This window comes from Pongo abelii, chromosome 10 (assembly GCF_028885655.2).
Source record: "Pongo abelii isolate AG06213 chromosome 10, NHGRI_mPonAbe1-v2.0_pri, whole genome shotgun sequence".
In the NCBI taxonomy this organism is placed as follows: domain Eukaryota; kingdom Metazoa; phylum Chordata; class Mammalia; order Primates; family Hominidae; genus Pongo; species Pongo abelii.
The window spans coordinates 33,791,100-33,803,409 of record NC_071995.2 but is presented as its reverse complement, the minus strand read 5'-3'; positions in this window follow the sequence as shown (position 1 = coordinate 33,803,409).

Here is a 12,310-nt window from a genome sequence, read left to right as displayed (position 1 = left end):
CTAAAGCCTCTAGCAGGGAATCCACCTCCTTGCCTTTTCTAGGGGCCTCCTGCATTCCTTGCTGGTTACCTCCTTCCAACCTCTTCAAAGCCAGCAATGTTGTATCTCTTTAACTCTTCTGCTGTCATCAGGCCTCTGACCCCCAGAAAAGCTTCTCTGTGTTTAAGAGCCCATCATTAGATTGACCAACCGGGACAACCCAGGATAATATCCCTGTCTCAAGGCCTGTACCCTTAATCACATCTACAGAGTTTCTCCTGAGACATAAAGTTCACAGGCTCCAGGGATTAGGACATGGACTTATTGGAAGGGCCTACTGCACCTGGTTAAGATGATTGGTCTAGGGATGGACCTGCAGGATCATTTAGAATCCTTCTCTGAGAATTTCCTAACCTGAATTTGAACAAAAATATTTTCTCTCTCTGGTTATAGAACTGTAAGCATGTGAGTCAGTGTCTCCAGAGATCATGTTTCCTATCTCATGGAATAAATTGGTTTGCAAGAATAAACTTCTTTATTCACCTTGAAGAACTTCCCCAAATTCAGTAACTTCCCCATATATATATACACACACATATATATACACATATATATACACATACATATACACATATATACACACACACACACACACACACACACACACATATATATATATATATATTTGAGACGGAGTCTTGCTCTATCGCCCAGGCTGGAGTGCAGTGGCGCAATCTCGGCTCACTGCAAGCTCCGCCTCCTGGGTTCACGCCATTCTCCTACCTCAGCCTCCTGAGTAGCTGGGACTACAGGCGCCCACCACCACACCCGGCTAATTTTTTGTATTTTTAGTAGAGATGGGGTTTCACCGTGTTAGCCAGGATGGTCTCAATTTATTGACCTTGTGATCTGCCCGCCTCGGCCTCCCAAAGTGCTGGGATTACAGGTATGAGCAACTGCGCCTAGCCAACTTCCCCATATTTTTAAATGTACATGTGCTGTACAGCACATAATATCAGAATTCTAATACCCATAGTTAACCATACGAATTTCTCCATTTTTCCTTGTTGCCCTTTTCACACAATACTATTGAACTATTATTTAAGTGCTTATTGTATGTGAGGCACTATACTAAGCATTTTATCAGAGCCTCATGAAGTAGGTTTAGAGATTAGAAACGGAGGCTCCAGGGATTGAAGTGAAGTGGTAAATTTACACAGCTAGTATGTGGCAGAGATGGGATGAAAAAGGGCTTTTTGGCAAACCCCCCCTTTTTTTTTCTTTTTTTTTGAAACAGAGTCTCACTCTGTCGCCCAGGCTGGAGCTCAGTGGCGCGATCTCAGCTCACTGCAACCTCTGCCTCCCAGGTTCAAGCAAATCTCCTGTCTCAGCCTCCCCATTAGCTGGGACTACAAGTGCACACCACCTTGCCAGGCTAATTTTTGTATTTTTAGTACAGACTGGGTTTCACCATATTGGTCAGGTTGGTCTCGAACTCCTGACCTCAGGTGATCCACTCGCCTCGGCCTCCCAAAGTGCTGGGATTACAGGTGTGAGCCACCATGCCCGGCGGCAAACTCTCAACCTCTACACATTCTGCCTCGTGTATTCATTCCTTTCTTCATTAATTCAACACATATTGATGAAGTACTTGTTAGGCATATTGATCTTAGCCAGGCAGTATATTTTGCTGGAGAGTAGGGAGGAACTGTGGATATGGTGCTAACATGCCCTCCCCCTTCACCAATAGTGAGCTCACGAAGGGCAGGAGTGATTATCTTATTTAGCTGGGTTCCCCTACCTACTACCTGGTATGAAGCTTGTTACATAATATTAGTCTACTGGATATGGGGTTTTCTTTTCTTTTTTATTTGGAAAATCTGGACTAACAAGGATTTAAGCAGCTCTGAATTGATATAATTGCAACCAGGATTGGCAATCAAATCTCGCCAACACATATGAGTCTGGCTTGGCATAGGACTCCTCATTAGAATAGATGCCAAGTTACTTAGCTAGGGAGTAGCCTGGCTTTGTTCTAACTTAAAATCCCGAATTAGAGGAAGTTTATTTTGGATTAAATTAATAACTGGAAATTAATCGACCTTGGAAAAGGTCAGACTATTTTTATCGCATGTGTCCAATATCATTTTATGCCAACATTTTGATCATCAATCACAGCCAAGCTGCCAGTATCTGCACCTTCAAATCATAGCAGTTAGTGGGGATCTAATGTTAATATAAAATATACAGCTCTGTTGGGGAAGCCTCTTTGTCATATTTTGGAAACTGCCCGTGTTTTGCAAAGATGATAAAGTAAACAGCTTTAATCAATTTGCTACTCCCTAGGCCTCAAGCTTAACACCTACTTTGTTAGCAGGTGCAGGAAATTGTTTGCAGATGGTGGAATTGGCCAGATGGCTCAGAAGCCAGAAATTGAATCTGGTGAGATACTGATGGACCATGAGAGGGCAGTGTGACAACACAATTAAGAGCAGTTAACGACAAAATAACTTGGGAGTTGAGATACGGTCCTGATTTCTTCCCTTTGCTCCACACCCACACCCCACTAGAACGTAGCCCTTCTTTTTATCCTCCTACCATCAAAACGTGTGGCATATTTTAGAAACGATTTGAGATAATAGAGTTATTTTATTTATATTTATGTATTTATTTTTGAGATCAAGTCTCGCTCTGTAGCCCAGGCTGGAGTGCAGTGGCACGATCTCAGCTCACTGCAACCTCTGCCTCCTGGGTTCAAGAGATTCTCCCACCTCAGCCTCCCAAGTAGCTGGGATTACAATAGGCGTGGGCCACTACGCCAGCTAATTTTTGTATTTTGTTTATTTATTTTTTTGAGAGACAGAGTTTCGCTCTCGTTGCCCAGGCTAGAGTGCAATGGCGCGATCTCAGCTCACCGCAACCTCTGCCTCCTGGGTTCAAGTGATTCTCCTGCCTCAGCCTCCCGAGTAGTTGGGATTACGGGTATGCACCACCACGCCCGACTAATTCTGGATTTTTTTTAGTAGAGACGGGGTTTCTCCATGTTGGTTAGGCTGGTCTCGAACTCCTGACCTCAGGTGATCCACCCTGAGGTGTTAGCTAGACATCCAAAGTGCTGGGATTACAGGTGTGAGCCACTGCGCCCGGCTGTATTTTCAGTAGAGACAGGGTTTCGCCATGTTGGCCAGGCTGGTCTCAAACTCCTGACCTCAGGTGATCCACCCATCTTGGCCTCTGAAAGTGCTGGGATTACAGGCATGAGCCACCACGCCCAGCAATAGTTATTTTACATTACAGCAGTGACAACTGAAAATTATGTTAGACGTTCCTGCATTTAAACTACTTCACCTGCCCCATTTCTCAAGCCTTCTCGTTAGCCTCTTTTCTTTATAACTCTACTCCAGGTTCTCAAATGTTGTTTGACATTCTTAGAAGCTTTTCATATCTCCCTTCTCTGTTTTTCTGTTTTTTGTCTCCCTCACACAAACTCAATTTGCTCATATTTTATGGTGAAGAGAAATTTCGCTTTTAGCCCTTGGTTAGCTACTACCTTTGCAGATCTAAAGGCTCCCTAGTACACTATGACAAACAAAAGGGACATCTACTCTGGGTTGCAAGATCATGGGAAGCATGACGTGGTTCTGGACTTAATGGTTCTGATGATATTTTCCTGATTCTCAGATAACAGTCGAGAAAAAGAGATCCCGAGAGCCAGCTGTCGCTTATGATAAATATACAGTAACTTCTGGTGTACTGATTTTGTGACATTGTTCGAGAAGTAATTCCTGGATGTCTAACTAACACCTGTTTTTCCCAGGCACTCTAACAGATTTATAAGCATCTAATTTCCCATATTAAATATCTTTTGGGCCAGGTGTGTTGGCTCACGCCTGTAATCCCAGCACTTTGGGAGGCCGAAGCAGGCAGATCACTTGAGGCCAGGAGTTCAAGACCAGCCTGGCAACATGGCAACACCCCGTGCCTACTAAAAATACAAAAATTAGTTGGGCATAATGCTGCACGGCTGTAGCTCCAGCTACTCGAGAGGCTGAGGTGGGACAATCGCTTGAACCCAGGAGGCAGAGGTTGCAGTGAGCCGAGATCACGCCACTGCACTGCAGCCTGAGCAACCAAGCAAGACTGTCAAATGAATGAATGAATGAATGAATGAATGAATCTCTTTCTGCATAAACTTAGGGGTGGAATATATTTGTTTCCTGGGGCTGCTGTAACAAAGTACCACAGACTGGTTGGTTTAGAACAGCAGATATGTATTGTCTCACAGTTCTGGAAGCTAGAAGTCCAAGACCAAGGTTCCCAAGGATTGGTTCCTACTGTAAGACACAATGAATTTCTCTGAGTTTCTCTTCAAAAATTTAGACTACTAACTTCCTTGTCTTTCGTTCTCAAACTCAACTTTCCTGTTCCTCCTTGCCCCAGTTACTGTAAAACAGCCTACCCCCTTCCTATCAGCTCTAATCGATAACTCACATCTGTTCCCTTGGTTACCTGCACCCATCTAATGTTCCCCCAAAACTGCGCGTCTCATGCACTCCACCTCTGTACCTCACGTCCCCCTCCCCTTCTATATTTAAAAATATATATACAAGTAGCCAATCAAGTCAGCTCAGATTGTGCAGTCCAACCCCAGCCCATGGGGTAGGGACACAGAAGTAAAGATTGCATTAAAGATAGAAAAAAACCCTGGTCCCCTTTGTTCTCTGTACCCTTACGATCTTGATTGACGCAGGTAGCACCCTTCTGCAGAAGTAAATTGCCTTGCTGAGATAATTAAACTTTTGCCTAAGTGCTAGTTTTACTTCACTGCACCAAGCATTTATTCCTAGAACATTTTTACATCCAACACTACTGAGGGCTGTAAGGGAGAATCTGTCATGCCTCTCTTCTAGCAGTTAGCACTTGGTGACTCCAAGCATTTAATGGCTTGTAGCAGCATAACTCCAGTCTCTGCCTCTATCTTCACATGGCATCTTCTTTGTGTGTTTGTGTGTGTGTGTGTGTGTGTGTGTTTGAGACGGAGTTTCACTCTTGTCACCCAGGCTGGAGTGCTATGGCGTGATCTCGGCTCACTGCAACCTCCACCTCCCAGGTTCAAACAATTCTCCTGCCTCAGCCTCCTGAGTAGCTGGAATTACAGGCACCTGCCACCAAGTCCAGCTAATTTTTGTATTTTTTTAGTAGAGACGGGGTTTCACCATGTTGGCCAAGATGGTCTCAAACTCCTGACCTCCTGATCTGCCTGCCTTGGCCTCCCAAAGTACTGGAATTACAGACATGAGCCACCGTGTCCGGCCTCTTCTTCCTGTGTGTGTTCACATCATCTCCATATCCAGATTTCCTTCTTTTTTTTTTTTTGAGACGGAGTCTCACTCTGTTGCCCAGGCTGGAATGCAGTGGCGTGATCTCAGCTCACTGCAAGCTCCACCTCCCGGGTTCACGCCATTCTCCTGCCTCAGCCTCCCAAGTAGCTGGGACTACAGGTGCCTGCCACCACACCCAGCTAATTTTTTTGTATTTTTTTAGTAGAGACGGGGTTTCACCATGTTAGCCAGGATGATCTCAATCTCCTGACCTCGTGATCCACCCGCCTCATCCTCCCAAAGTGCTGGGATTACAGGCGTGAGCCACCACGCCCAGCCTCTTCCGCTTCTTATAAGGACACCAGTTCTATCAGATCAGGACCCCACCCTTATGACTTCGTTAACCTTAATTAAGTCTATAAAAGCCATGTCTCCAAATACAGTCACTTTGGGAGTTAGGGCTTCTTCTGCATATGAATTTTGCAGGGGTAGGGTAGGGAAGATACAACTCAGTCCCTAGCAATATCATTAAATGAGTAATGTAACCTATAAAAAGTGCCTCACCTTTGATCATGCTCCCCAGATGGGAACCACTGTTAACATCTTTCTGTTCTTCATACTATTCACTGGTTTGGACAAACATATAAATTAGAGCATACACACACATAGTTCTCTTTAACTTTTAGTGAAAAAAATCTCCTTCTACCATAAGCTTTTTCCCTGCTACTTATCACTACATTATTGATAGCTTCTATATCAGTACATAAAAATCCCAAAATATTCTTTGCAAGAGCTGCCTAGTATTCTCTTGTAAGGATTATAATAATTTCACAGTTTTTCTCTTGGTAGATTATAGATAGCTTTGAATTTTTATTATGGAAAATGTTGCAGAAAATATCCTTGTAGATGTATATTTTCATACTTAATGTTAGTATTTCAGTAGGGTAGATTCCTAGAAGTGAAATTGCTGAGTCAAAAGGTATGCATCTTTAAAATCTGAATAGGTATTGCCAGTTTACCCTCCAAAAAATTGTGCCAGTTTACATTATAGCAAAATATACAGGAGTTTATGTTTCCCCACACTCACCCTAGAGTAGTTTCACTATTTTTAGTTTTGCTAATTTATAGCTTAAAAAGTTAAAGAAATGTTTTAGGCCAGGCACGATGGCTCACGCCTGTAATCCCAGCACTTTGGGAGGCTGAGGCGGGCGGATCACGAGGTCAGGAGATCGAGACCATCCTGGCTAACATGGTGAAACCCCGTCTCTACTAAAAATACAAAAAAATTAGCCGGGCATGGGGGTGGGCACCTGCAGTCCCAGCTACTCGGGAAGCTCAGGCAGGAGAATGGCATGAACCCGGGAGGCGGAGCTTGTAGCAAGCCGAGATGGCACCACTGCACTCCAGCTTGGGCTATGGAGCGAGACTGTCTCAAAAAAAAAAAAAAAAAAAGTTTTAAAAAGCAATTATTTTCCCAAAAACAGGAATCATTGTTCTTATTTGTATTTCATGATAGGAGAATTCTTTAGTATATTTAGTATATTTTTTAGTATATTTGTATTTTGTATTTCATGATTGGAGAATTCTTTTAGTATATTTAGTATATTTTTTAGTATTTTTCTTTCTTTTTTTTTTTTTTTTTGACAGGGTCTTAGTGTGTCCAGGCTGGAGTGCAGTGGCACAATCTCGGCTCACTGCGTTCACTGCAGCCTCACCCTCCTGGGCTCAAGTGATCCTCCCACCTCAGCTGACTGAGTAGCTGGGACTACAGGTGTGTGCCACCATGCTCAGCTAATTTTTTTTTTGGTAGAGATAGGGCTTCACCATGTTGCCCAGGCTGGTCTTGAACTCCTGGCCTCATGTGATCCACCCACCTTGGCCTCCTAAAGTGCTGGGATTATAGGCATTAGCCACCACACCTGGCCCAGTATTTATTTTTCTATGAATTGCCTATTTATATTCTTCGCCCACTTTTTTCCATTAAAATGATATTTCAAAACACTCATTTGTATGAGTTTCTTGTATTTATTGTGGCAAATATGCTTTGTTATATAGGTTGCAAATATTTTCTCTCAATATCCCTTTTGTCCTTTAATTTTGATAATATTATTCCTAGCTGTATGGAAGTGAAGTTATAGGACCAAATCTGGTACATAATACAGGGCATGTGCGTTGGGGGTTAGAAATCAGTCTCCAAGAGTGAACATTGGACCAGGGCAGACACAAACCCTACAAATGCCTTCTCAGTGCCTAAGTGCAATGCTTAGAAGACCTTATCTGAAATCAGCCAACCTATTTGCCTGAATAAAAACTTTGAATCTTAGAAGAGGAGATTTTAATATGTTTATTAGTGAGACAGGAGAATAGGGTCTGGAAGCAGGGGACCTAAGGCCAATTCACACTGACTTCCTAGAACTAAATCAAAAGGAAAAAGCCAACTTTCCACACCTAAGTAACAAAAGGACCAGAGGCTACTCCCTTTGCAACCTCTCTCCCCCTTTTTTCTGCTCTCCCTTTACAACTGCCTTCCCCTTTTTTTCTGCGTGGCAGATGGAAAATTGAAAGTATGGTTTCAATTGAAAGTATGGTTTTAAATTTGTTGCTTTCTGCAACCAATCAGAAGTTTGCATAGGAGTGTAACTTTGTAACTTCAGCCTCTGATTGGTTTTGGAAAGCAACCAGTCAGACTTATTGCAGGCCACTACTTCATTTACTTTATTTTTATTTTATTTTTTGGAGACTGAGTCTCGCTCTGTCGCCCAGGCTGGAGTGCAGTGGCGTAATTTCGGCTCACGGCAACCTCTGCCTCCCGGATTCAAGCAGTTCTTCTGCCTCAGGTCCCCCTTCCCCCCTCACTGCCCCGGGTCCCCCCTCGCCCCGCCGCGGAGTAGCTGAGACCACAGGCACACTCTGCCACGCCCGGCTAATTTTTTTTTTATTTTAGTAGAGACGGGGTTTCATTGTGTTTCCCAGGATGGTCTTCTGAGCTCAGGCAATCTGCCTGCCTCGGCCTCCCAAAGTGCTAGGATTACAGGTGTAAGCCACCGCGCCCAGCCCACCACTTCATTTACATAGGGTGTATACCAAGTAACCAATGGGAAACCTCTAGAAGGTATTTAAACGCCAGAAAATTCTGTAAGGGGGCTCTTGAGCCCCTATACTCTGGCGGCTTCCACTATGTGGAGTATACTTTCGTTTTCAATAAATCTCTGCTTTTGTTGCTTCATTCTTTCCTTCCTTTGTGTGTTTTGTCTAATTCTTTGTTCAAGACGCCAAAAACCTGGACACCCTTCATCAGTAACATTAGTACTTGTGCTGAACCCTCTAGCTACCTTATTTATGCACATGGGATCCACTAATGCCCAGGAGCTTTGGCTGAGACATCAGGACCTCCTGATGAACAGGAATTAAAAGAAGACTTGGTCTGCAGCATCAATCTTAAGCAAACAGTTGAAGGAAATTTAGAAAAATTTAGAAAAATCTAAGTGACTATGATTATTTATACATACAATCAATTATACTCATATGTATATATACACACACACATATATACACATACTCACATATACCAAATATAGGCTTTCCAAAGGCAAAGAGAGTCAGGGGAACCATGAATAAGAAAACAAGAACACTAGGAATTGCATGGTATTAGAGCCTAAAGGAACATTAGTAATTTTCATCATCTTAAATTTTAGTCCAACTGTAGTATTTTACAAATGAGGAAACCACGGCTCAGAGAGGTTAAATGTTGGGCTCAACTTCTCAGCTCCAGTTACTAGCAGAGAGAGAACCAGAACTCAGTTCAGTTCATGCTCAATGTGACAAAACCTCCCTGATTTAGGAGTTCCTTGCATCTCTGGATTGAAAAAAAAAAAAAAAAAAACAGGGCGGGCACAGTGGCTCACACCTATAATCCCAGCACTTTGGGAGGCCAAGACAGGTGGATTACCTGAGTTCAGGAGTTCAAGACCAGCCTGGCCAAAATGGTGAAACACCAACTCTACTAAAAAGAAAATACAAAAATTAGCTGGGTGTAGTGGTGGGCGCCTGTAATCCCAGATACTTGGGAGTCTGAGGCAGGGGAATTGCTTGAACCCAGGAGATGGAGGTTGCAGTGAACAGAGATCGTGCCATTGCACTCCAGCCTGGGCAACAAGTGTGAAACTCCGTCTCAAAACAACAACAGCAACAAAACAACAACAATAACAAAACCACTGGGCTCAGTGGCTCACACCTGTAATCTCAGCACTTATGGGCAGATCACTTGAGGAGTGCTCACACCTGTAATCTCAGCACTTATGGGCAGATCACTTGAGGCCAGGAATTCGAGACCAGCCTAGCCAACATGGCAAAACCCCAACTCTACCAAAAATCCAAAAATTAGCCGGGTGCAATGGTGCACACCTGTAGTCCCAGCTATGCGGGAGGCTGAGGCATGCGAATCACTTGAACCCAGGAGGCGGAGGTTGCAGTGAGCAGAGATCGTGCCACTGCACTCCAGCATGATGGGCGACAGCAAGACTCCGTCTCAAAAAAAAAAAAAACAAAAAAACACCAACAAAACAAGAAACAAAACCAACTCATACATTTTAAAATGTGACTTTTAGCAGAATTTGTTTAAATTTGGTAAGTTACTAATTAGGCTTTCAAAATTATTTTCTGTCATGTCTGAGACCTAGCTCCACTCTTTGATAGGTCAATCCAAGCTCTGACATCGACCCAAAGACCCTAGAAGCATTTTTGAGTTTCACCCACAGATTCCGACTTCCCCAGGCCTCCCCTTACTCAGATTATCAGCTCCCAGGATTAGCAATTCAGAGCTGCCTGAGGCATACATCTCTGGCCTGCTAAACTATTCAGGTTCTCTAAAAGCCACTTTCCTGCCCTTCGTCCCACCCACCTTGCCAACGGTGTGTTGTGGATTTCACATCTCACTTTCCAAGTCTCATTATAAAACATTAGCATGTTGACAACGCAGTTACCTTTAGATGACCTTTAGAACACACCCAAGCGAGAATGTGTCATCAAGCTGGAAGCTTCTCTGCAGCCTGTTTGTAGACTTTTTTCACTTCAAAGAAACGCTGGAAATGAATTTAAAAATTAAAATGTATCGTATAGGGCCGGGCGCGGTGGCTCACGCCTGTAATCCCAGCACTTTGGGAGGCCAAGGCGGGCGGATCACCTGAGTTCAGGAGCTCGAGACCAGCCTGACCAACATGGCGAAACCTGGTCTCTACTAAAAATACAAAATTAGCCAGGCGTGGTGGTGCATGCCTGTAATTCCAGCTACTCAGGAGGCTGAGGCAGGAGAATCGCTTGAACCAGGGAGGCAGAGGTTGCAGTGAGTCGAGATCACGCCACTGCACTCCAGCCTGGGCGATAGAGACTCTGCCTCAAAAACAAACAAGCAACCAAAATGAATCGTATAAAGGTAAATTATAAAATGAAGGGGAGATAAAAGTCACCTGGCTGGGCACAGTGGCTTACACCTGTAATCTCAGCACTTTGGGAGGTGGAGGTGGGAGGATTGCTTGAGCCCAGGAGTTAAAGACCAGTCTGGGAAACATAATGGTACCCCATCTCTATAAATAATTTAAAAATTAACTGGGCATGGTGGTACATGCCTGTAATCCCAGCTACTCAAGAGGCTGAGGTGGAAGAATCACCTGAGCCCAGGAGGTTGAGGCTGCAGTGAGCTGTGATTATGCCACTGCACTCGAGCTTGGGCAACAGAGCGAAATCCTGTTTCAAAAAAAATATATATATATATAATATATTATATATATATAATATATTATATATATATAATATATTATAAAAGTCACCTAAACTCTTCTGACACCTCATCAAACCTTTTTTCCCTAGAGGTAACTACCATTAACTTAGGTGTGGCCGGGCACGGTGACTCACGCCTGTAATCCCAGGCCGACGTGGGCAGATCACAAGGTCAAGAGATCGAGACCATCCTGGCCAACATGGTGAAACCCCATCTCTACCAAAAACACAAAAATTAGCTGGGCGTGGTGATGCATGCCTGTAGTCCCAGCTACTTGGGAGGCTGAGGCAAGAGAATCACTTGAACCCGGGAGGTGGAGATTGCAGTGAGCTGAGATAGCGCCACTGCACTCCAGCCTGGTGACAGAGCGGGACTCCGTCTCAAAATAAAATAAAATAAAATAAAATAAAAATAAATGAATAAAAGGCTTGACAGAGTGCCAATATAATGAAATGTGCCCAATAATAGTAGCTGTTACTATCCAGTGTGGGCCTTGAAGCTAAGGTACATCTGGGCTTAAAATCTGCCTCTGCCACCCCTTACTTAATATGTCCCTGAGGAATTTCTAAGTTTCTGAGCCTAAATTTCCTCATCCTACCTTACTAGATTGTGAGGAGTAAACAGATGCTTAGCATAGTTCCCAAAACATGGTAGATACAAGCAGTTAGCACCTTGTTTGGGTCTTTGAATGGAGCACGCATCAGCTTCTTCCCTCTTTCCTTCCCAACTCCACTGCACAGATGAGGTGTGTTTAAACTGCAGTATAGGAGTATTGAAGAGTGGTTTTAAAGTCAGAACACTTGTGTCCTTTTTTCACTGTTAAATCTTTTAAAGTCCTTTCTACAGGGTCAGCCTTACCCAACAGCTCACAAAGAATATGAGATGTAATGAAATAGTGATAAAATATATTCAGATTTGAATGTTAATCACTCAATAGTTTAAACCAAACCAAACCAAAACACCCCACAGGGGACTACTTTCTTTAAGGCACACATTTTCTTAGTTTCTTTAGTTGCCAAATAGCAACTAACATCACTTATATTTCCCTGTTGTATTTACAAGTTCAATAAGAACACTAATCATAATCACATGTTGTGGGGATGGGGAGTGGTTATTGGAGGCTCTTTTTATTTTTACTTTTTTTGAGACAGAATCTCGCTCTGTCACCCAGGCTAGAGTGCAGTGGTGCCATCTTGGCTCACTGCAACCTCCGCCTCCCAGGTTCAAGTGATTC